This window comes from Ostrinia furnacalis, unplaced genomic scaffold, assembly GCF_004193835.3.
Source record: "Ostrinia furnacalis isolate ACB-3 unplaced genomic scaffold, ASM419383v2 OfSCF4936, whole genome shotgun sequence".
NCBI classification, from domain to species: Eukaryota; Metazoa; Arthropoda; class Insecta; order Lepidoptera; family Crambidae; genus Ostrinia; species Ostrinia furnacalis.
The window spans coordinates 580,207-605,580 of NW_021135175.1; the positions used below are offsets into that span (position 1 = coordinate 580,207).

General features: G+C 35.7%; 1 protein-coding gene across 1 annotated transcript in view; it reads right to left on the bottom strand.

Moving 5' to 3' along the window:
- Ptr (patched domain-containing protein) overlaps positions 1 to 10,101 on the bottom strand; it is a 58,012-nt gene extending 47,911 nt beyond the window's left edge. The window contains exon 1 of the mRNA XM_028314992.1: positions 9,875 to 10,101. The gene's annotated coding sequence lies outside the window, so the exon portion shown is untranslated. The remainder of the gene's footprint in view (positions 1 to 9,874) is intronic.
- Between the last annotated feature and the right edge of the window lie 15,273 nt (positions 10,102 to 25,374).

Below are 25,374 nucleotides of genomic sequence, written 5' to 3' on the forward strand. Positions count from 1 at the left end.
AACTGAATTTCATTGCTATCAACAAAATTGAAATAATAAATCAAATAGGTATATCTGATGATAAGGTGATTTCTTGATGAAAGAAAGGCATTCTTGTGATAAATATAGAACTAAAAAAATATTGCAGTTGTACTGCAGTGTTCGGTGCTGCACTGCTGTGCCTTCTTAATATGTTAGTATGTACGTACGTTTCATATCTCAGTAGTCTATTACTAAAGGCTAACGTTTTGTTTATCATCATCATCATTATTTCAGCAACAGGACGTCCACTGCTGGACATAGGCTTAACCCAATGATTTCCAGTTTGTCCGGTTGGTAGCCGCTTAAATCCGTGCCCTTTGAAGGTCGTCTGTCCTCCTTGAGGGTGTTTTTCAGTATTCAAGGACATAGTACAAAGACAAACTTATTTCTATTTTATAACATCTAACTGTAAGGAATCATAACAAATGCATTCCTTGGAGCTATTATTGAAAGTGACTTCACGGCACTAAATTTTTAACAGCACAGAATTATGGGCGGGCACAATGCGCGCGCAGACGTCACTGCGGGCATTACGGACCACCATTGTGGCGCACAAAGCGCCAATTTTATTTATGTCTTCGCTACGATTGTATGGTGGCCAGGATTTATGCCTAGAAAAAGGTATATTCAGGTTTTTAACGCTGACGTGATTTTTGACTCGAATTCATATTTATGTGGGATCGATAATGTGTGGGATGAAGAAAGATTTAATTTCTTTTGGTAAAAGGGTTTTTAGCATTGGACTCAAGACCCCAGCCCACCCCCCGGCAGCGTTTAACTCTTACAAATAAAAATAGATACATTAAGGCTGGGTTACTTTAACTTTGACAAACGTCAAAAATCTGTCAAAATCCATACAAAAAACACCGGTTATCGTCATAGTTACGGTCAAAGTTAGGTGGTGCAACTCAGCCTAAATAAAGCATAGCGTAGGCTTTATTATAGTAATGACTGTTAAATTTAGTTGGAAAGTCGAACTCTATTTTGTCTAGGATTTAAAGGTAGGTACCTAATATTAGATCAAATTATGAACTATAAAATTATCTTTTATTATCGGGAAAGTCTCAAAAATACAAACACTTGGTTGTACGAAGATAATAGCAGGTTCAGTGCCTACCTGTGGCGCTGCGGGGCTCATAGTTTTGTTTGAACTAACTCTTTTGAACGCTTTGTTGTTGTAAGCTTTATACAGGGTGTTAGGTAAATGGGTATATGAGCCGACACTAGCCCATGTTAACATGGTCATATAAATGGTATGGTGAAGTTAGAAATTTGATATCATCATTTTAATATTTTTAATTTTCATACAAAATAAATTTTATAAAATCCGATTTGTATGAAAATTAAAATAATTAAAATGAAGATATCAATTTCCTGACTTCACCATACCATTTATATGACCATGTTAACATGGGCTAGTGTCGGCTCATATACCCATTTACCTAACACCCTGTATATGCGTAGGAGTTGCTTTTGGTGATAAGGATTGTCTCACGTACAGGTTCAATCACACAGGTTGTGACTTATGATAAGAAAAAGTAAAGTTGTTTTCAAATTAGTAACCTAGTTTCTTCTAACTGCACATTTTTAGTTCATTATGACTGACACTTCTATTATTTTAAGATTTCTTAACATGTTATGAGATTGTATGATTTTTTACGTCATGATCCTTTTAATTTTTAACCAGTTATTTCTAAATTAACATATTTTATCTATTATTTTAACAGAGACTTTTACAATTTAGTTTTTCCTGCATAAAAAGTTCTTTTAAATACGCATTTCACTAGGCTACAACAATAATTTTCTTTAATAATTAAAATCTATTATGGCTATAACAATAACTTCAGTTAACTATTTTCCTTTCCTTATCATCCACATAAAGTAACTTTCTCATCTCGAGGTTTAATTGCTTGCTTTTACCACAGAACAGATAATATTAAGAGAAGATTATCGAAAGCTAATAATTGTACTCTATGAGTGGGGTGCACTCGTATACTCTCCCAGGGTTCGCACGTATCGCCTACTTTCTATGGAGACGCGTCATTCAGAGCAAAATGATACGTCATTACGTGAAGATTGCGTACTAACTAGGGTTGTCTACTAAAGATAAACATAGGTTTGGTTTTAATGGGACAGCATGGTTTAGTTTGGCTTATTTTTACTGTTACCGTTGGGAGTAATTCCTACATAACTTCATTCGTATGTGAAAAGTAGATTTTGTTCAAATCTAAAGTTTCTTAAGTAAATAACGCCTTAGATTTCAACCGATTTTCATTGTGCCTCTGGTAATAGATATCCGATAAAGCAGTGGTTGGCCTATGAATTTAACTGTAACCGTAGGCAGTAGATTTCATAATACCGATTGGTTTTGTTGAAACAGTGCTAGACAGCTGGGCATTGCCTTATTGCCTATATGCACCCCAAATACCTACAATATGTTATGTAAGTACATACTAGTAAAAAAAAACGGCAGATCAAGCTAAATATGCTGTGGGATCTATGCAGTTGTGTCTTGCAGGTTACTTGCTATTTTGCAACAAAAAAACTCTTACATGCAATACAATTATCAATGTAAGTACCTGGTTCTATTTCTCGGTTTTACGGTGAATAAACATAATATTACATTCGAATAGAAAACCTCCTTTATTAATTCAGTTAAAAATAAAACTTAGTCATCGTTTATTTGCACAAAAAGTTACTACATTTTTTATAAAATAAACGATAGTTAAGTTACGTCAATTTTTTTTAACAATCATCATGTATCAACCCTACCACGCAATACCGATGCACTCGGAATGCAGCTGCTTTCGCTCTATGAAAATTTATAAACACGTGCATACATAACGTTCTATCGCAAGTGCATACAAAAGCGTGGAAACACAATATTGTATCGTTTATAATAAACATCGATTGCTCATTATCTTAAACAAATTACCTAAACTCTGATTTTTANAGACATAATTCAAGGTTGATATTTCAGTAGTCATACGGTGTTTCAGAAATAATATTTAATGTCTTAAGAAAAAAATATTTCAGGCAAAAACGTGAATTTCTATGCAACAAAAAGCAGGAAGCTAAAATAAACATAAGTATCAATAGGTAGTAACAAAACTAACTTGTGTCTGTAAACTTATAATAATAGGTATATTTCAGGAAAATAATGAAGGTCAACGCAAAAAAGAAGAGAGTTTAGTGGTATTAAAATGAAGCTACGTCATCACTTACTACATAGTACATAATAATGCTCTAAATTTAGGCTTTTCTGTGCTTCTTCGACTCTATCAAAAAATCGCATTTCATAACTACAACTGTTCCTAACTCTGTCAAACTCTTTTCATGAATATGTACTGCAAGCGGCCGCCCGCAACTTTGTACGCGTGGACCCCGTTTTACACCCTTAAGGGTTGAATTTTGCAAAATCCCGTCTTAGTGACCACCTACGTTCTAAAAGGAACCTCAATGCAAAATTTGAGGCTCCTAGCACTAGTTTCTGAGGTTTCGTGATGAGTCAGTGAGTCAGGTTAGTCAGTGACCTTTCGCTTTTATAGTTATAGATGAAAATTGTGATCGAAGTCATCTAGGGCACAGTGACAAATAGCAGTAACTCAAGCAATGTATTATTAATAATAAGTGTTATTGTGAAAAGGTTTTCGTCAGTCCGCCTTAAGGGGGCGCGTCATACGTTGGCGTTACGTAAAACTACGTGACCTGTACGCCAAGTGGTGCTGTAAATAATTCCATGGAGCCACCTGCTTGATCCAATGCCACTGAAGCGGATTGGTTTTAGATGACACATCTGGTTGCTAAAATCTGGGTTATTTAGGAGGATTTTGATTCTGTGGGGGTCTCACAAGTATTTTTGTGGTGTAGAGATGTCAAAAAAATAAGCATTTAAAATCGGACTCTATTTTAGGAATATGTAATATTTTATTTTATTTGTGAAATTCACATAACACCAGGTGCGATTGCGGTCAAATACCTGACTTGTCATGCATAAAAAAAATTCTTCCGTAATATTTTAATCCAGTCTAAATTACTTATTATTAGACCTTATGCAACATCCATCACTATAACAATATTATGACTCTACTTAAGTAATGTACGTTGTATACATGTATTTTAAACAGACGAGTAATTTATACGATAACTTACATCTTTATTAGTTTCGGTTGGAAACTTTAAAAGAAACTATCTTTCGCTCAGGTAACACCACGTGTTACAACTGACTATAGTCAAAACGAAAAAGAGGACCTTTACAGGTAGACGCCAATTACAATAGAGACATCTTAGATAAAGGGAATCCCCAAGGCTTAGATTTTTTATCAAAGTGTAAAAAATCGAGGCTTGTTGCAGCAGGTGCCAACTGCTATTTAGGTTTGTGATTTGATTCGTCCCCTCTAAATTGTTGGGAGCAACAGGATTGGGAATGTGAAATTTTGTACTACTGAATTTTGTTGCTAAGAACAAAATTGAAACAATAAATCAAATATATGTGATAGATAAGGTGATTTCTTGATTTATTGATGAAAGAAAAGCACTCTTGCGATAAATATAGAACTAAAAATTATTGCAGTTGTATTGTTAGTGTTCGTTGCTGCACCGCTGTGCTTTCGTAACATTTTTATAGATAGGTATGTTTCGTATCTCAGTAGTCTATAACTAAAGGCTAACGTTTTGTTTATCATCATCATCATTATTTCAGCAACAGGACGTCCACTGCTGGGTCTGCTGGACATAGGCTTAACCCAATGATTTCCAGATTGTCCGGTTGGTAGCCGCTTAAATCCGTGCCTTCACTTTGAAGGTCGTCTGTCCTCCTTGAGGGTGTTTTTCAGTATTCAAGGACATAGAAAAAAGACAAACTTATTTCTATTTTGTAACATCTAACTGTAAGGAATCATAACAAATGCATTCCTTGGAGCTATTATTGAAAGTGACTTCACGGCACTAAATTTTTAACAGCACAGATTTATGGGCGGGCACAATGCGCGCGCAGACGTCACTGCGGGCATTACGGACCACCATTGTGGCGTACAAAGCGCCAATTTTATTTATGTCTTCGCTACGATTGTATGGTGGCCAGGATTTATGCCTAGAATAGGGCATTCTGGTTTTTAACGCTGACGTGATTTTTGACTCGAATTCATATTTATGTGGGATCGATAATGTGTGGGATGAAGAAAGATATAATTTCTTTTGGTAAAAGGGTTTTTAGCATTGGACTACAAGACCACAAGACCCCAGCCCATCCTCCAGCAGCGTTTAATCCTTACAAACATAGATACATACTTAGGCTTTATAGTAATAATGACTGTTATACAATTAATTAGTTTTAAAGTCGAACTCTATTTTGTCTAGGTTTTAAAGGTGCCTAATATTAGATCAAATTATGAACTTAAAATGGATAATAAAATCATCTTTTTTATCGGGAAAGTCTCAAAAATACAATCTCCTGGTGGTACGAAGATAACAGCAGGTTCAGTCGTGCCTACCTGTGGCGCTGCGGGGCTCATAGTTTTGTTTGAACTAACTCTTTTGAACGCTTTGTTGTTGTAAGCTTTATACAGGGTGTTAGGTAAATGGGTATATGAGCCGACACTAGCCCATGTTAACATGGTCATATAAATGGTATGGTGAAGTTAGAAATTTGATATCATCATTTTAATATTTTTAATTTTCATACAAAATAAATTTTATAAAATCCGATTTGTATGAAAATTAAAATGAAGATATCAATTTCCTGACTTCACCATACCATTTATATGACCATGTTAACATGGGCTAGTGTCGGCTCATATACCCATTTACCTAACACCCTGTATATGCGTAGGAGTTGCTTTTGGTGATAAGGATTGTCTCACGTACAGGTTCAATCACACAGGTTGTGACTTATGATAAGAAAAAGTAAAGGTGTTTCCAAATTAGTTACATAGATTCTTTTAACTGCACATTTTTAGTTCATTATGACTGACTCTTCTATTATTTTAAGATTTCTTAACATGTTATGAGATTGTATGACATTTTTACGTCATGATCATTTTATTTTTAACCAGTTATTTCTAAATTAACATATCTATTATTTTAACAGTGACTTTTACAATTTAGTTTTTCCTGCATAAAAAGTTCTTTTAAATACGCATTTCACTTTAATCTACATGTTTAGGCTACAACAATAATTTTCTTTAATAATTAAAATCTGTTATGGCTATAACAATAACTTCAGTTAACTATTTTCCTTTCCTTATCATCCACTTAAAGTAACTTTCTCATCTCGAGGTTTAATTGCTTGCTTTTACCACAGAACAGATAATATTAAGAGAAGATTATTGAAAGCTAATAATTGTACTCTATGAGTGTGGTGCACTCGTATACTCTCCCAGGGTTCGCACGTATCGCCTACTTTCTATGGAGACGCGTCATTCAGAGCAAAATGATACGTCATTACGTGAAGATTGCGTACTAACTAGGGTTGTCTACTAAAGATAAACATAGGTTTGGTTTTAATGGGACAGCATGGTTTAGTTTGGCTTATTTTTACTGTTACCGTTGGGAGTAATTCCTACATAACTTCATTCGTATGTGAAAAGTAGATTTCGTTCAAATCAAAAGTTTCTTAAGTAAATAAAGCCTAAGATTTCAACCGATTTTCATTGTGCCTCTGGTAATAGATATCCGATAAAGCAGTGGTTGGCCTATGAATTTAACTGTAACCGTAGGCAGTAGATTTCATAATACCGATTGGTTTTGTTGAAACAGTGCTAGACAGCTAGGTACTGCTTTATTGCCTATACGCATCTCAAGATATGTTATGCTAAGTACTCGTAAGAAAAACGGCAGATCAAGCTAAATATGCTGTGGGATCTATGCAGTTGTGTCTTGCAGGTTACTTGCTATTTTGCAACAAAAAACTCTTACATGCAATACAATTATCAATGTAAGTACCTGGTTCTATTTCTCGGTTTTACGGTGAATAAACATATTACATTCGAATGGAAAACCTCCTATTATTAAGTCGGTTAAAAATAAAACTTAGTCATCGTTTATTTGCACAAAAAGTTACTACATTTTTTGTAAAATAAACGATAGTTAAGTTACGTCAATTTTTTTTAACAATCATCATGTATCAACCCTACCACGCAATACCGATGCACTCGGAATGCAGCTGCTTTCGCTCTATGAAAATTTATAAACACGTGCATACAGAACGTTCTATCGCAAGTGCATACAAAAGCGTGGAAACACAATATTGTATCGTTTATAATAAACATCGATTGCTCATTATCTTAAACAAATTACCTAGTTACACATGTGTTTTGGAATAATTAATTAACTAAACTTATGACTTTGTGATGTATTTGCCCGATTGCTATAGTCTTTTGTTATTTAATTAGTACTAATCATTGGATTCCATATTCGATATTTCATTACTAATTACTGCATTACATGTTTCTAAATTGCGAAAAGCTTAGAACTGTTTTACATATTTTTTATATGTATTTATATTTTATTTATTAAAGACGCAAAACAGATTACAATTGAGATTTCACAAATTATATAGCACAAATTGTATATTGATATTCTTTTAATTATTGTCCATAGCTCTGGAATTTAGGTTTTTAAGTACGATCATGTTCAATTCCCATTTGACTCATGGTATGTAAAAGTATCTATTATTGAGCCAGAGTTCACAGGAGATCAGCAATGAGTTTGGAAGAAAATATTCTACAGATTCTCTGTCTAAATACTATTTGTTCACTGAATCTTAGGTTTCAAGGAAAGTTCAATGAATGAACGTTTAAAATAGAAAACTATACTTAATAACGAAGCATGAAGTGTTAGCTAAAATAATGACACGGTCTAGACTTTTTCATTACACCAATCTGCTCTTGACATGAAAACTAAATCGGATTTTATGTTCTTAATAAAGCACCTTGTACCATTGAATTGTTTTTTTTATCATTGATTTGTTTTATTTCAATTTGAAATTTAAAGGGCAGAAGTTTGTAAACTTTTTAGAAGGTTTCTTAAGTTCACTTTCAATTGAGATCAAAAATGTTAATCGAATTACCACTTATTTCAAGAATACATCAAACTTTTTTAAAAGTATTAATAGCTATGACTACTTTCTACCAAATTGAACCAAAATGCTATACAAACAAGGTTTATTTTAAGATACTTAAAATGCAATCACCAGTACGGTGATTGCATTTAAAGTGCATGAGCTTTTGTCTTATCATAAGTGTACATTGTTTGTTTTAAAAGTAGACAGATAAGTTTTATTATGAGTTTTCACACCTAAGTAAAGTTTAATATGATCATGCCTAATTATGAGAAAGTCTTATTTATTTAAGTCAAAGATAATCAAGATAATCTGTCTAGTCTTGTGGTGGTAATTACTATGGTTTTGTAAGAGCATCTAGGGGCAATAACTTAAACTACTGCCTACTTCGAAGTAAAACTATTTATCATCACTGGTAGTTCTGTATAGTGTAGAGTTCTCTATTTTTTTATTGTCACTGGCAGCCTAGTTCTCCATAGTGTTTCTACTACTCTACTTTTCTAAGTAGTTCTATAAAATGATTATGAATCCTTGTATCCAAGTATCTATAGACAAAGTCAAAGCTTTTATTCAGTACTTACGCCTTTTCCAGGGCGCTTATACGTCATGTCCCACGTCACATTTAGATCTTTGCTCAATAACCGATCTTAGTCTATGATGACTCAAGAAATTAAATCCATCAAAGTTTGAAACTTTGCTTTTAAGATTGAATTTAATTTGAAGCATTACATGTTACGGTTCTTGTGTATTACGAGTATCAATTCACCAAAACCACTCACGTAGAATTTTAACTTTCATAAAGCAATCGGTATCCTTGAGCACGAATAAATCGGCATTTCATCTTCTCTAATAAGTGATAGTGCGGTTCCTTATGTTGCATCAACTTAAGCTAGCTCTTACATCAAGCGAGCGCTTACGCAGCGGTGACCGGTTGCAAACATTGATGTAGGGCACGGCTATTTTGGGTCAAAATTGCCGCGACTTTTTGGCGATTTTGGGTCAAAATTGCCGCGGCTTTTGGCAATTTTGGGTTAAATCACTTAAAGTAAATATTTCAAAAACTGACAAGTAATAATTATTGTGTTAGACTCTACCATTGTCTTATTGTTGTTTTCTACGAAAGACAAGTTGTAACTTATTGTGGTATTATTATACCTACTTTCTTAAAGGAATCAAAGTACATAATTGCGTATTTCGCAAGATCTAGAGAAGGGTAATAAAGTGCAATGAGTTTTCATTGCATGCAATAAAAATGAAAGTACTGATTAATACGAGTACAAAGTATGCTATGTTAACGCGTTTATGTTGCGACATAAATTAGTCAAAAGTATTGAAAGGTGTCTAAAATATGCAAATAAACATGAAAATATTTTTAAATACCGTATTTAAACTTGGTAATGCGTAGAAACTTAACTTCACAATGAACTCGAATCTAGCACAGAACCGTGCAAAACTCGCAGTGGTGAAAATGAATTAAGTATTCCATACACGAACGATGATTAAATGAAAATGATTCATTGTATTTACAATAACAATATAGTGTACAAGGAATTGCTCAGACTTAACTTTGCAACTAACAAAAATTACTTTCTTACAAAATAAAAAACAAACTTTTTATCCGCACCTCTCGCGAAAACATCCGCACGTTCTTAAAAATAGAATCTAACGAAACTGTGAAAGTCTACGATGGCCAGCGACGTATGTTGAAATTGGGGCTGCAAAATGCACCTTGCAATAAGCCCTCGTTGTTGCAACAGTAACGATCAGCCAAAATAACAAATAGGCGAAAATTACCTTGGATTACTACAGGGTTGTTCCGCTAAAATGTATCCTTCACTATTCGTTCACTGATCTATCACGGTTCACTCACACGAACTGTTTTTCACCTCACTGTGTTCGGGAGCATTTTAAAATTTGAAAATCGAATGTACTGTTCGAAAGCGGTTGAGTGCGCGGGCGCGGCGTTGCGGAGCGTTCTCTCTCGCGGCGGAACGCGTAATGTCTCGAGCACCACCCCACCACTGGCCGCCGTATCTCTGTCGAAACCTGAGCGACCGCTTCCCGAGACCCTAATCCTTTGAGATGACTCTGAGCTGTCATATCACTCCTTAAGGAATGCTAGAGCGCTTCGACCCCCGCCGTTTTAACATAACCTCTTACGTGTAACCACGGCTAATCGCGTCGTGTCGTAATTTATTTCTATTTGCTGTACGCAGGTATTGATGCGTGACACAAAGCAACGAAAGTAATTGGATTCAGCGGCCACGGGAACAGTTTTCAAGAACTTTCTTGTATTGATTTAAAATTGAAATTTATTTTTAACCTGTAACTACAAATCTATTAATATTGGCACGTGGTAAAATAAAAGGTGATTATTTGCTCAACAATGGCCTTGGTTTTTAAATAGAAACTCGTAATATAATAAATTGACTGAAATGTATTATTACGTTTACATTATTTCAATAATAAACAATGTTTTTTTTTAATAATATGTAAAATTTAACTCAGTTGCCAAGAACTATTTGCTTTTTATTACGATTTATTACAGTCTAGATAGTTTTGGATTAGCACGCAAAAAGGAATAAGGTAATTTCTTTTGTATAAAGAAAAACAATATTTAACAAAAGACTACCGTTTTTGTTTTGTTTTTGTTTCTTTCTCACTGATTGGATGTGCAAATTACGAGTATAAGGTATCAGTTTTCTCACTAAGTCGTGAATTCGTGATTGATAGAAGCTGCGCGTAAGTTCGAAGGAAACTTTTTCAAAAAGTTTTTAACGCACAAAAGCTGAGGAGGGTAGATATGCGAAGTTATTAGATCTCCCGTCTTACTTTTAAATCGTGTTAGGTATGAGCAAGTATTTAACACAATGTAAACAATAAAGGCTGCTAAATGACACTCTATACTATAGAGTCTACAGTTATGAAACTTTCAATAAATATGGTGCTCTCCACAGTTTTTAATTTTTATATTAATGTTATGAATTCAGTTTGATTTTTTTTAATGATAAATATGTTACAAATATATTCCTTAAGATACCTATACCACTTTGTCTATACTCTGTTGTAGCCGCTTCTTTTAAAGTAGGTAAATTGAAAAACATAAACCACCAAATATGGATGAAACAGTCAAGACCCGTTAATTGTCTCTGCAGGTCGTTGCCATTTGCAAGATGATGATAAGTTACTATAATAAATGAACGCGCAAATGGTAATTGCACTAGGTAGTTTTGGAGAGAAAATGTCAATGACCCTAGTGGATATCTGCTCAACTTCTTCCTGAAAAAAGTTTTCATGATCCGAATGGATGTGTGCGGATTCCGGAAAAGTCCCGCTTATAAATACTTAGGAATCCGGATATACATACGAGTCTTAAGACTTGAAAATCAACTCCTTTGTTGTGTTGCCTTTAACTTGATGAGTAAAGAACGGATAATCCTTCAAGTAAGACTTCATAGTCTTATACATAGTATGACTTAGGTCAGTGGTCATCCATTGACGACTTCCCATGTTATTCTCAGTGTTTACTGCCTGTTATATGTACCTACCAGTATGCAGGCTTAATCTATGCAAATAAATAAAACAATCATAAAACAGTAGGTAACTCAAATATTCAGAAATTTCTGTCCTTGTAATTACCCTCGCTTGACAACATTGTTCCAAGCAACAATGCCACAGGAAAAGCCGAGTTTGAATATGTTGTAGTATCATTACTTGTGACGTATCCGAGATAGAAGAGGCACCGTAATTAGAGGAGAGTGCGGGCGTGATCAAGGGCCGTTGCTTCGTGGTCCCTTTGTCCCGCTTCCTTCAGTGTGGGTGGGATTTTGTTTTATATTGTACCTCTGAATTTGAGTTCATTCAAATAATTACAGAGTATTTTGTTCTTCTGTTGTTGTCTGTTGCGGTCCTTACTTGTCTTCTATTATTAGAAAAAAAATCCACTAAGTTAAAAGTATGATCAAAATCGTCGTCAGTTATTGCGCTGCCATTTGTGCAGTAGTGGATATAAGTAAAGAATCTAAGAATGGAGTTCTGGGAATGCTTCCGAAGTGCATCCAAGGAATACTTTATCCACAATCTATAGGTAAAGATGTCTAGGTTGTACGTGGTCTGTATGTCAGTATAACAATTTAAAGATTATCACGCTTGACAACAACGTGATTCACCACCTCCTAATCAACAAGACCATCTCCTAATCCCAAGTACAAGTGCACTCAAGATTTTTATTGCAAATTCTAATAAAAATTGACCTTCCCACTTGTCGGAATTGCTTCCAGAAGAAGATGGGCCCACGACTGGGAGAGTTATGCACTAATGTATCGTGCATTAAGATGATTGTTTCCAACATTCGGCGCGGGGTCGCCACACCCACGGCAGTTATAACGTAAAGATATGTACACACGTCGAACTAAAATATCAGTAGGGATATAGTCCCACGGTTCTGAAACGTCAGGTGGCTAAATAAAAAACTAAACCTACTATTTTATCATCATTTCAGCCATAGGACGTCCACTGCTGAACATAGGCCTCCCCCAATGCTTTCCACGTTGATCGATTGGTAGCGGCCTGGGCCTGCGTCCAGCGCTTCCCTGCTGCCTTTACGATGTCGTCGGTAGTATTTATATCAACGAGGCAAAAATCAGAACCACCGATCCGGTATTGACGGTACTTAGCGCGCCACTGTCAATGTCACGGGTGGGACAGGTCAGTATAGGAAATCTATACCATGAGTTTAAGAAAGAAAACATGTTTATTCACTATCACACATACATAATTTACACTAAAAGTCATCGCTAGCAAATGCGCCAAAAATCTGTGAAGATTTTAGTGCTTGAAAGCAACCGCTATGAGCGCAGTACAGTTGCTAGCGAGCACACCTAATGTAAACTCATGGTAAGCACTCAGTGTGCCTACCATGAGTTTACGTTAGGTGTGCTCGCTAGCGACTGCGTAAAAAAATGACATTTAAAAATATGACATATTGTGCAGCGCCCCTAGCGGCTACTTTCAAGAAATAAAATCTTCATATAATTTTTTGACGTATTCGCTAGCGAGCTCACCTAACGTAAACTCATGGTAGGCACACAGATCTAGGTTTGAGCAAGTGTAGAGCGTTATAATAATTGTAGTTCGTCGTTTAGAGTTTTGAGAGATGCAGATCAAAATATGATGGTAAACCGTATGAATGAATAGAGTCAAGTCTCATCACGGTCACGTTACGCTATTTGTCAATGGCTTTAAGGAGCTATAATATACTAATTAGACTTTTTCTTGTAATTTTTTCCTTCTTGAATGAATGATCTTCGGAATACGCAAGTTTTTTTTGGCGAATATTATTCGAATTTTCGCATTTTCCAATAATGACTTTTCATTGTCTTTAACCTCCACCGCGACCTAGCCTCGGTTGCTATTGGGTAATAACATTGTTTAGTATTACAAAATTATTTGTTTAAAGAAAAAAATACACTACCTACAAATGAAATAATGAGCAGCCCAAGCCAGCTGGCGTGACTCAATAGTTTAAATATAATTACACACTTCTTTCCAATTAGTTTATAAACAAAAAATAATTCTTCAATTATTTCCCGATTCGTTCTTAAATATACTCAATACTCAATAGTTTATTGCTTCCATAATGTTACAAAAGGTGGTATTGGTAAGGTAAGATACAATTATGGACCCTGTCGGACACTATATTTTCATCGCGATATAATATCTTCTTCAATTTCTAGGCATTTACGTAAACTTATTTATTTAATACCACGCACTAAGACCACGCAGGAAACATGTTGCCATGCAGATAAAATTGAAATAAATAGAGAAGTCACAAAGACATGTACACTCAGCCTTTTTCGAACAATAGTTTAACAGCTTACGTACGATTATCTTAATTCAGTCTGAAGTTGGTGGCCATAAACTTGTGCTATCATAGAGACAATAACGACTACACCTTCCGGATAGAAGCAGTTCTATTTCAATTTCAACTTCTTGAGGCTTATTAAAACTATGAGCTGAGGCCTTGACATACTTATGGTAAAAAGAAGGTCTCGGAAAAGTCGTTTGTGATAGAAATCTGCGGTCGAGTCGTGCTGCGTTATTATGTGGAACATCCTCATATTATGCGAGTAACATCCTAGTTTTAAGCGGGTTCCGTTCCGTTTTGGAACAAAATTATACTATACACATAATAACTTAATAGGTTTGAAATGTTTAGAATAAAGTTTGATGTTTTTGTGGGACTTTAGCGTTTTTTGATTCAGCAAAATGAGTATTTTACACTCCATTTGAAGATCCTAGAATCACGGGATTCTTCTTTGCTTTGATTTCTAACATTAGAATGAATCCCTGCTTCGACAAGGCGATGTCAAGCACTTGACTATTATGATATCTGGAAAGGACATATTATTTAATCCAGCTATACTCACAGCCATTCAAACAAATACCCAATGCAGAACCTGTGATAGTTGGTGATTTGGCTTATAATTTTGCGTTTGTCAAAATAAATATCATCACGCTTGCTGAACACAGCCGCAAAAATGAATGTGTGCTTAAATAATCTCTCCGTGGACTTTATAAATATTTATATGTGTGACTGGGGAAACTGGAGCGCAACTTAATCCCGTTGTGTTAAATTTCATGGAAGTGGATCTTTGGAGCAGATCCGCTAAGTAATTTGAGAAAATGAGACCTTCAAGGAATACTCACTCACACACTTTCTTTATTATGATAGGTCAAGTGCGATTACTATTACCTTTATGTGAAATTCTGCGGGTGTGCATTAAGTAGGTATAGTAAGATTTTAAATGGGAGGATATTTGTTGCTGCTTACATAACATTACACGACGAACCTGACTACTGATTCAATAGTTGTTCCATCCATGTTTTTTCTTCCAACTCAATCCATAATAACTCTGNGCTACCTTTCAGCCATAGGACGTCCACTGCTGAACATAGGCCTCCCCCAATGCTTTCCACGTTGATCGATTGGTAGCGGCCTGCGTCCAGAGCTTCCCTGCTACCTTTACGATGTCGTCGGTAGTATTTATATCAACGTGGCAAAAATCAGAACCACCGATCCGGTATTGACGGTACTTAGCGCGCCACTGTCAATGTCACGGGTGGGACAGGTCAGTATGAGCCGCGGACGAATGTCCAATAGGACAATGGCCCCGGAGGACACCGTCGGGTTTTAGTGGGTAGGCCCCGCCCTCCCCGCGGGGAGAGTCCCACATAACCCATTGACTGACTGTCCCCATCAGCCAGTGGGCATGCGCAAAGCATTTCCCGACGCAAAAAAAAAAAATGGGACAGTTCAGTATAGGAAATCTATACCATGAGTTTAAGAAATAAAACATGTTTATTCACTATCACACATACATAATTTACACTAAAAGTCATCGCTAGCAAATGCGCCAAAAATCTGTGAAGATTTTAGTGCTTGAAAGCAACCGCTATGAGCGCAGTACAGTTGCTAGCGAGCACACCTAATGTAAACTCATGGTAAGCACTCAGATCTAGGTTTGAGCAAGTGTAGAGCGTTATAATAATTGTAGTTCGTCGTTTAGAGTTTTGAGAGATGCACATCAAAATATGATGGTAAACCGTATGAATGAATAGAGTCAAGTCTCATCACGGTCACGTTACGCTGTTTGTCAATGGCTTTAAGGAGCTATAATATACTAATTAGACTTTTTCTTGTACTTTTTTCCTTCAATGATCTTCGGAATACGCAAGTTTTTTTTGGCGAATATTATTCGAATTTTCGCATTTTCCAATAATGACTTTTCATTGTCTTTAACCTCCACCGCGACCTAGCCTCGGTTGCTATTGGGTAATAACATTGTTTAGTATTACAAAATTATTTGTTTAAAGAAAAAAATACACTACCTACAAATGAAATAATGAGCAGCCCAAGCCAGCTGGCGTAGCTCAATAGTTTAAATATAATTACAGTTCTTTCCAATTACTTTTTAAACAATACATAATTTTTCAATTATTTCCCGTATCATTCTTGAATATTTTTATCGTTTATTTGAATTTTTAGGTATTTACGTAAAGTTATTGATTTAATACCACGCAGGTACATGTTGCCATGCAAATAAAATGGAAATAAATAGACAAGTCACAAAGACATGTACACTCAGCCTTTTTCGAACAATAGTTTAACAGCTTACGTACGATTATCTTAATTCAGTCTGAAGTTGGTGGCCATAAACTTGTGCTATCATAGAGACAATAACGACTACACTTTCCGGATAGAAGCAGTTCCATTTCAATTCCAACTTCTTGAGGCTTATTAAAACTATGAGCTAAGACCTTGACATACTTATGGTAAAAAGAAGGTCTCGGAAAAGCAGTTTGTGATAGAAATCTGCGGTCGAGTCGTGCTGCGTTATTATGTGGAACATCCTCATATTAGGTATGCGTAGTAACATCCTAGCTTTAAGCGGGTTCCGTTCCGTTTTGGAAAAAAATGATACTATATATATAACTTAATAGGTTTGAAATATTTAGACTAAAGTTTGATGTTTTTGTGGGACTTTGGGGTTTTTTGATTCAACAAAATGAGTATTTTACACTCCATTTGAAGATCCTAGAATCACGGGATTCTTCTTTGCTTTGATTTCTAACATTAGAATGAATCCCTGCTTCGACAAGGCGATGTCAAGCACTTGACTATTATGATATCTGGAAAGGACCTTAATCCAGCCTTTACTCACAGCCATTCAAATACCCAATATTACCCAAAGCAGAATTTGTGATAGTTGGTGATTTGGCTTATAATTTTTCGTTTGTCAAAATAAATATCTTCACGCTTGCTGAACACAGCCGCAAAAATGAATGTGTGCTTAAATAATCTCTCCGTGGACTTTATAAATATTTATATGTGTGACTGGGAAAACTGGAGCGCAACTTGATCCCGTTGTGTTAAATTTCATGGAAATGTATCATAGTATAATATTAATGGAGTTAAAACTAGAGCGATCTTTGGAGCGGATCCGCTAAGTAATTTGAGAAAATGAGACCTTCAAGGAATACTCACTCACACACTTTCTTTATTATGTTAGGTCAAGTGCGATTACAATACTATTACCATTATGTGAAATTCTGTGGATGTGCATTAAGTATAGTACAATTTTAAATGGGAGGATATTTGTAGCTGCTTACATAATCTAACCTAACCTAACTACTGATTCAATAGTTGTTCCATCCATGTTTTTTCTTCCAAATCAATCCATAATAACTCTGAAGACATTTACAATAAATTTCAGGCAACACGAACTAAGCACGAACTCTCGCTTGTTTCGAGTGATTTTAAATGTTATCTTCATTCCTTACTAAATAGAAATTGTATTCATACCTAGTAATATTTTGTCAAGTCTAGTAGTATCCTCGTTCTAGTGGTTGTGCCATCATCGAGGACTTATTATTTACTTGTCGTTTATGGGCCCCTTCCGGGCCGTTACAGGGCTTATGTCATCGCACGGATTGTCTACCACGTCCTCACATGATGGCTTGACCACTGTCATAGATAGTCTGTAATCGATAGACCGTGGTTGAGGTAATCCAACGTTACAACAAGGTATAGTTAGTGAGGCGACAATCACAAGGTATAGGCCATCGAACTGTTGATTGGACTAGCTTTGGACTATTTGGTGCACCCACGGTTAGTTAGCACAAGCTTAGTTAACTTTCATATGCTGTAATTTTGCATCATCATCATCAGGTCACGATGGTCAGTCATGCAGAAGTGTGTCCACTTCTACCAGATTTACCTACCTGAACCAAATGGAGGATTTAGCCTATCTAGCTTGACTGACCTGACGTGTTGAGGAGGCTACGGGTTGTAATTTTTTATTGGTATAAGATATAGAATTTAAACACATCATTTTAATGCTTGTTGCCTATGTGCCTCGACAATTTGGTAAATGTATACGAAAGTGCCTGGATACTGGCGGCGCAGGACCGGTCGTTGTGGAAATCGATGGTCGAATATAAAATTTTAAAATGTTTCGACTAGAAATACGACGAGTAAACGAATAAGTATAAAAGGAAAAATATGTGAATATCCCAACTTGATTACTAATTCACTGTGATAACATTCATTATCCAATGTGCATTGTGAAAAACGAATGCTGTTATGTTGGTCAGCCTTTATGTAATACTGACGATGACGAAAAGACAAGTGGGACCGGCGAGTGTGGGTTCTGAGAACATTCGTTCGCTAACCGCAAAGAGTGTGCCTAGCCACTAGTCATTATTAGTATAATCCAGTATACAATAGCGTATAATTTTGTTTAGAAACAGACAACATAGGCGAGTAATTTCAAAATTTCAAACTACTAATTTCCATTGCTTAGGTCGGCACTGCCTGATTATCACGGTATCAAGTGGCAATTGAAATTACCTACGTATTAACTTTAGGAATCTGTGTTTAAAGCTTAATTACATTTTAACATTGCGTAAAAGGGGGCAAAAATATAGTATCAGCCCTGAATGTATTTCTTTAATTCGTTCTGCAAAAAGCAGATAGTATTCTCGCATAAGGATTACTTAAGCATTAAAAGCCTTTGCTAAAAAATAAAAGATTCACTGTGTGATCTAAATTTTCCTTCAAAAACTAGGGCAGCTAATGAAACTGGACATATCAATTTTAAACGTTTAATCATTTTACATCACCTGCAACCTCAAGTGATTTGTAACAATGAATTCTCCTCGCCACATCAATCTCAGTATGAAATGCAATATGCTACCTACACTAGATTCCCGATAGACATTAGAAAACTCATTATTGCCTAGGTACAAAGTTGCCGATCATTACGTCTTGATTTGCTTGCTGGCTGATGTGCTGTTGACTGTATCTACACACATGATACTACTCGTAGATATTAAGTTAAAAAATAAGTTTTCCCGGTAATGATTTATCAACAACTCTTTATTATTAAATTACTAAAGTTCAAACATTGTGCGGTAAGGATCCACGTGCAATTTAAAAAATCGTCTGTTAAAACCTTACTTTATGAAAAGTTTTAATGCAGTTTATTTATGCAGAGTAGTAAATATTATTTTAATTCTATTCAAATAAGTAGTCAAATAATTAGTTCAGTCACAAATAAAATTATACTTTGAGATAAATTAAATTAAAATCAGTAGAGTACGTCCACATACGCATGAAGACACTGGCATTAGCTAGTGCAATTTTGTTGCTTGTTCTTGCGTTATAGCGAAAGTGTTGAGGAAAATCCTGCACACTGCAGTGACCGCCTTTCGCACGGTGCAGGAATGGCTTCATATTACAGAATCAGGGGTTTCTTAATGTTCATTATCAATTTAAAAATAATCTGATCTGAATTTGACTCACTTGATTACAAAATTAGACTGAGTTGTCTTTGTGGCAGTGTTGGGTAAACTTTTAATTGACATTCTATAACTTCGATTTGTAGTAGGTACCTATTTGTAACTTAATGAAAATGAAAGATTGTTATGGACACGTAGCAATATTATGGTAATTATTCGAGGTCTGCAATTTGAGGACTTATTCGCAATGAAACGGATACTATAATTTCAGATAATAAGGCATGTGCTAGTTACAATAATATTAATTTGGCCCTGATAGGATTCGAACCCGCAACCTACACAAGATATTGTGTGGTAGTACATTCGCGAGTATCTAGTCAATATAAAAAAAATGTAGATAATATGATATGGTGTCTACGTACTTCTTTGAGTAATATTCTTATTTAATATACACTACTCGCATATTATATACAAGTATATCGATGATCATAATTAACTGATGCATAAAGCTCACTTGTCTGTGTGTTGACCTAATTGCTCTAAGATATAAGTTACAAGCCACGGTAATGAGGAGCAAGGCAAACGAGAATATCAACATGGAAAACTAGTTAACCAGACGACTATAAGAATAGTTAAGAAAGCAAAAATAACAGGAAAAAGCTGATTTAGCTTACTTTAGCAGTTCACGTGATTGTAACTCAATCTTGCATGATTGTCTGAATTTTTTGTCACTGATGTTTCAGTCATGTTTTCTAATTTTTTATAATAGACTTGTCAAAAACAAAAATAAATAAGTACAAAAAATACTTTTCAGTGTAAAGAAAAGCTCTGTTAAGTAAACAAATTCTTTATTATCATGACAATGTTTCTTGTGTCCCACGACTTCATTAATTAATTAAGTAGTATCGACATTTTTACGATACATTAAACTAATATTTCTACCGTAGTACGAGTATATGTACTACGACGCAATTTATTTTTAAGCCTGTACATACGTTAATGATGTTTATTGCTACTTTACTATAAATTAAACTAGAAGTAAAGAAGTTGCAAACGTACTTACTATAGACTAAGTATAATTTCCCTTCAAAAAACCATAGGCTTACAAACACGTCATTATATCCTTTAAGGGGCTTTACTGGAGTTTAGTCATTGGGTGCTCATTGCTGTAATCATTTCCTCCAGTCACCCAAAGGAGGACAGAAGGATGCCACTATTTGTTCTCACAACATATTTCTGGTTGAGAAAACTGAGCATCGTATTTCTCACGGCATCAGTTCTGGGGTATTCAGTCCGTGTTATGTAAGTACTGTATAAATTATACAAGCAGTCTTTGTTACAATGCCTATAAGGAGTATAAATCACGGGAAATCATGTTTAGATAATAACTTTAACTTACTATTGATAATAACTTTAACTTGACGAATCAAAGAACTGTTTTTCATTATTTCCCATGCGCAATGAAGATATATTTATGCAATTTATCTTTGAGACCCTTTCATCATATTACAAACAAAATTATTAAAGCTACTTATTACTTGTGTCTCAAACGAGGTTTTCATAAAAAGTTTTAAATTGAAAGTATTTTTTGATAAAACCGACTCTACCTTAATTTAAAGGTGACAGCTATTGTAATGGTCTTGGTTAAGTAATTTAAAAGCTAAATGTTTTTATAAGTGTTTCTTTTCATTTCTTATAGGAAAATACTATATGAAGGCGTATTATGTCACAGCAAGGTTTATAAGAAGCCTATTCACCGCCGAAGGTTGCTAAGGACGGCTCTTCACTTGTAATGTTGATTTGTTGTGGAACTTTTATAGCTACTTAACGCTATTTACTAGAGTCAATGGACATGTCTTTGTAGCTCACGTAGCCTATTATACTGCGACAAAACGTGAAACAGTGTAAGAGTACATAATAAACTTACACGTTTTACAAATCTTATTGTAGGCAAGTGAATAGGTGACAGGTTTATATCGTTTCCAACTTTACACAAATAGAACTAGGACTCCCTTGAAAATTTTTCTCTCTACTAGTTTATCGTAAAATTCCCACAAGTAAAGCCACAGAAAAAAACTATGTAGGTGGTAAATTATGTTATTTCGTTATATCTGGTAATATAAAAAAAAATCACCACGTAACTTACCTGCCTGTCTACCGGAGTTGGTTAATTCATTTAATTTATGCATTATATTTCAGTAAGACTTGAGGTACTTAGAGGTATGCGGAAGACGAACAACCTTATTGGGTAAACTAATAAAGGCTCTGATAAACTGCAAGCTCATAGTGACGTAGTAACTTGAGTTACCAAACCTAGCTATATCTACACTAACGTACGCTATGTTTTATGCTACACGGTGAGTTACGTGGTGAGCTACGTGGTAAGCTGGTCTTACTCTTCGTACGGAGTTGGTTGTCTACATATAAAATGAAGTTGTCAATATTCACGGCATGCCACCTGCATGTAGACAATTTAATATTTGGTAATATTAATGTGAAGTGTAATAGTAAAAACGTCTTGATATCTTTGTTTAGAGTCTAAATACTTAGTCTAAACTTTAGACTAATATAATGAAAATCTTACGGCAGCAGTAGCAGGCTTTCGTAGAACTTCGTACTCTTTTTCCCTATCAGCGCTTTGAGACACTTGGGCAAGTACTGAGCGAGTACGGCCCAGAACAGACGGTGAAACGCAACTGCAACGAAACTGCACCTTTCTGATGATACTTATGAATGAAACTGAAACTGAAAGTTTCAAACTGGTCGCGTCATGTGTGGTCTCTCAACGGACGCTATGGCAGAAACTTAGATGCAACTCAAAAGTAACTAGCAGTTGCAGTTTCGTTGCAGTTGCGTTTCACCGTCTGTTCTGGGCCTATGTTCAACTAGTCAAGATTCTATATTAGCACAGACTTAAGCCCCGATAAGGTCTCTTTGCGTTCGCCATGCACTTACCTACCCAAATTCCCGGCCGTGCGTATCGTCAGTTCGTTACGTCAGATATCATGTTGGTAATCGATGGTTCTCAGAACGCTGCAACACGGTAACATCTTTTTGGAGCTGCGTAACGGATAAAAAGTGGAAGCACTATGTTTTTGCTTCGTTATTTGATGAATTCATTATAGACGAACGATTGAAGTTCCGGTCAACGCAATAAAGTATTTGTGGTTGCAGACATAAAAAGATTTCTATGGTATTTCTAATTGTAGCTTTGAGAAAGCATCTTCGAAGACAGCTGAATTCTTTGGTCATCAATCAGATTTTGGCGCTTTTTTAGACATTGGGAGGATGAGTCTTTTTACCTACATCTCCCAGAAAATCTCCTGTAAGAGACAAGATAGATATTGGATCTACTTAGTACCTACCAAGACCTAAACTCGAGTTTCAATACATTTTTACTAATATAATAGGTCCCACAAAACGTCTCAGGTCCTTGAAACTATGCGAATAGTTCGTCCGGCGATTGACCCGACTCTCCCAATGTCATACAGGATCCCTTTGACGAAAATAGCTACGCACAGTTACTATCCCGACCTCTACCATTCGACCCATATTGCAGTATGGATAGCAGAAAAAGTTACTGAATTAAACTATAACTATTTTATTTAGCCTTTAAAACTAACGCAAAATAACAAAATGGCGCTATACAAAGTGAAACAGGCTTGCTAATTGTGGCGATGCCCTGACTAGGATAAGGATGGGTCTTCTAGGGCCGTCATATTTCGCACTAGAAGTTCATCTGATAGATAGAGAGAGTTGAAGTGCACTTAACTTCGAGGCCCCAAGATAAGATAAGATGCTCTGCAAGCGTAGGTAATTTAGACGGTGACGTCTTTCGAAAAGTCACTGGTAAAAGCTGGGTGTGAAAAGAAGAATGTAAAATTGCGCGTATCGGGGAATGTCTATGTCCAGTACCTAGTGTTAAAGGAAGATGATGATGAGAAAAGTCCAGGTTATGAAGTTACTATTGCTACTTTTTATGCGAACGACCTTCTCTATGTCCCCTGACATTCAATAGTACCTCAGGGCGCGTAATAGCTGGAGTTCGTTCACAGTTCGTAGTAAACTGGCTGATCGAGCGAGCGGACATGCCCAATTGGCCCCCCTTGTCGCTCCGCATCGACTCTTGCGCACGTGGAGTCGCAAACATCGTAGTGGCTAGTGATGTACCTAGCCTAAATTGATTAAAAAAGGAACAGGTAGGTGAAGACTGGAGTGACGTGAATAAAATTCTTATGTGTAACACTATACAAAATCTATCATTGATGAATTATTTCCAAGTTCTTTCGGTACAGTCAGCGTCAAATACTTTAATCGTGACACCCAAAGTGGCCAAAAAATTGATTACACAACCCTATTCCAATTGTAACAAAGACATTTTGTGCATATTTTTTACGACATTTGAATACTCTAGACACTTGTCAATTAAAAATATTATTCAGAAGTCTCTAAGGTTAACAATCAAGTCTTTATTGTCTACTTAGAAGTCTTTAAGTAGTGGGTTAATAAAGTACGTTTTACGGAGTCAATTTATCTTTCACTTTTTTTATTATAAGGAACCTTACGAGTATACTGTACAGATTATGAGACACTGATTTTTTTTTATTTATACAATTATGAACACTGCGACTGTAGTCTTGTTTTGGATGATATAGTCTTTCGTTCCTAATTTAACTAATTTAAAAACTCCCGGCCTTTTATCGTGTAAAGTTTAGAAGTAGGTACGTTACAATACTCTTATACTAAGCATTAATATTATAAATCAATTTCGAAATGAAAACCACCAGCTTAATCTCCAGCAGTTTCGTTGGCCGCAATCTAAAAACAGTAATTTGCAAAATGGCGGTTATCACAGTCGTAGCCGCAACTAAATTAACGGTTGCCATAATTATTTGCCTACTTTACTTTATGGTACAATCGAGCACTTGTAATATGTGCAATTTAATATTTGCGGTATGATTCTGGGTCAAAAGGAGAGATTGGTGTCTCAGATTAACCGTATCTTTAGTTAAACTAAAAAAAAAAAATTTAAATAATGCTTCTGATCGTAGGTACTCGAACCCACAACCTTTTGCTTGCCTGGGTAATAGACATGGGCCAACTACTACAACTAACTGCGGCATACACGGACTATAATGCTAAGAGTCAGATTTGTCAGATGTATACTCGTACACCACCGTTTTAGCGAAGTCAACAAACGTCACTTTGTTCATTTTCACTACAACATAGGTATTGTACGACATGACCTACACTAATCATTTGAAAACGGCGTCGTTTGAAAACAAATTTTGTCCATTAACATTAACGAGATGTTGTTTGGAATGGTCATCGGTATTTTCAGAACTGTGCTCATTTTATCAGCGATAGATATATTTGTTAATATTTGAAAAATGAGGCCTCAAAAAATAAGCCTTCATTGGTTAGGAGACTTATAACGTTTTGTGAGTGTGTGGAGTGCTAAGAAGAAGCAACGCATAATCACTGAGAATGCGTTGTCTACCTACCTGTGTAACCTGGAAATCCAAAACATGATCTTTGGATCCCAAACCAGACCACTTTGTGGCAAAAGATTTGGCCACAAGACCCCTGTGGCATAAAAGTCGAGTCTGTGACCGTTCTCCTATAGCAATTATTTTAAAAAACTTGCTAGGAAAGTTCTAGCTCGTATCTTTCATCTTCATTACATTTCTCAACTGCCTTGGCAAAATATTCCATTGCAAATAAAACTAGCGATAGAACGAAGCGGTCCGGCGACCGGTCCATGAAAAAAATATGGTTACACATTCTAACCAGTTGCCTTAACTGTTTGCGCATGTCCTAGTTATTTGGTACATTGACCGATTGACAGTTAGACGTTAGAAGTACCATAATAATATTGATAAACATAAAACCAGTAGTGATTCTGATGTCAAATGTACCTTTAAAATTAGGTAGGTGGAGGTACACCCGCGAAATTGTTTTTAATTTCTTAACTAACCAATCAAGAATCAATT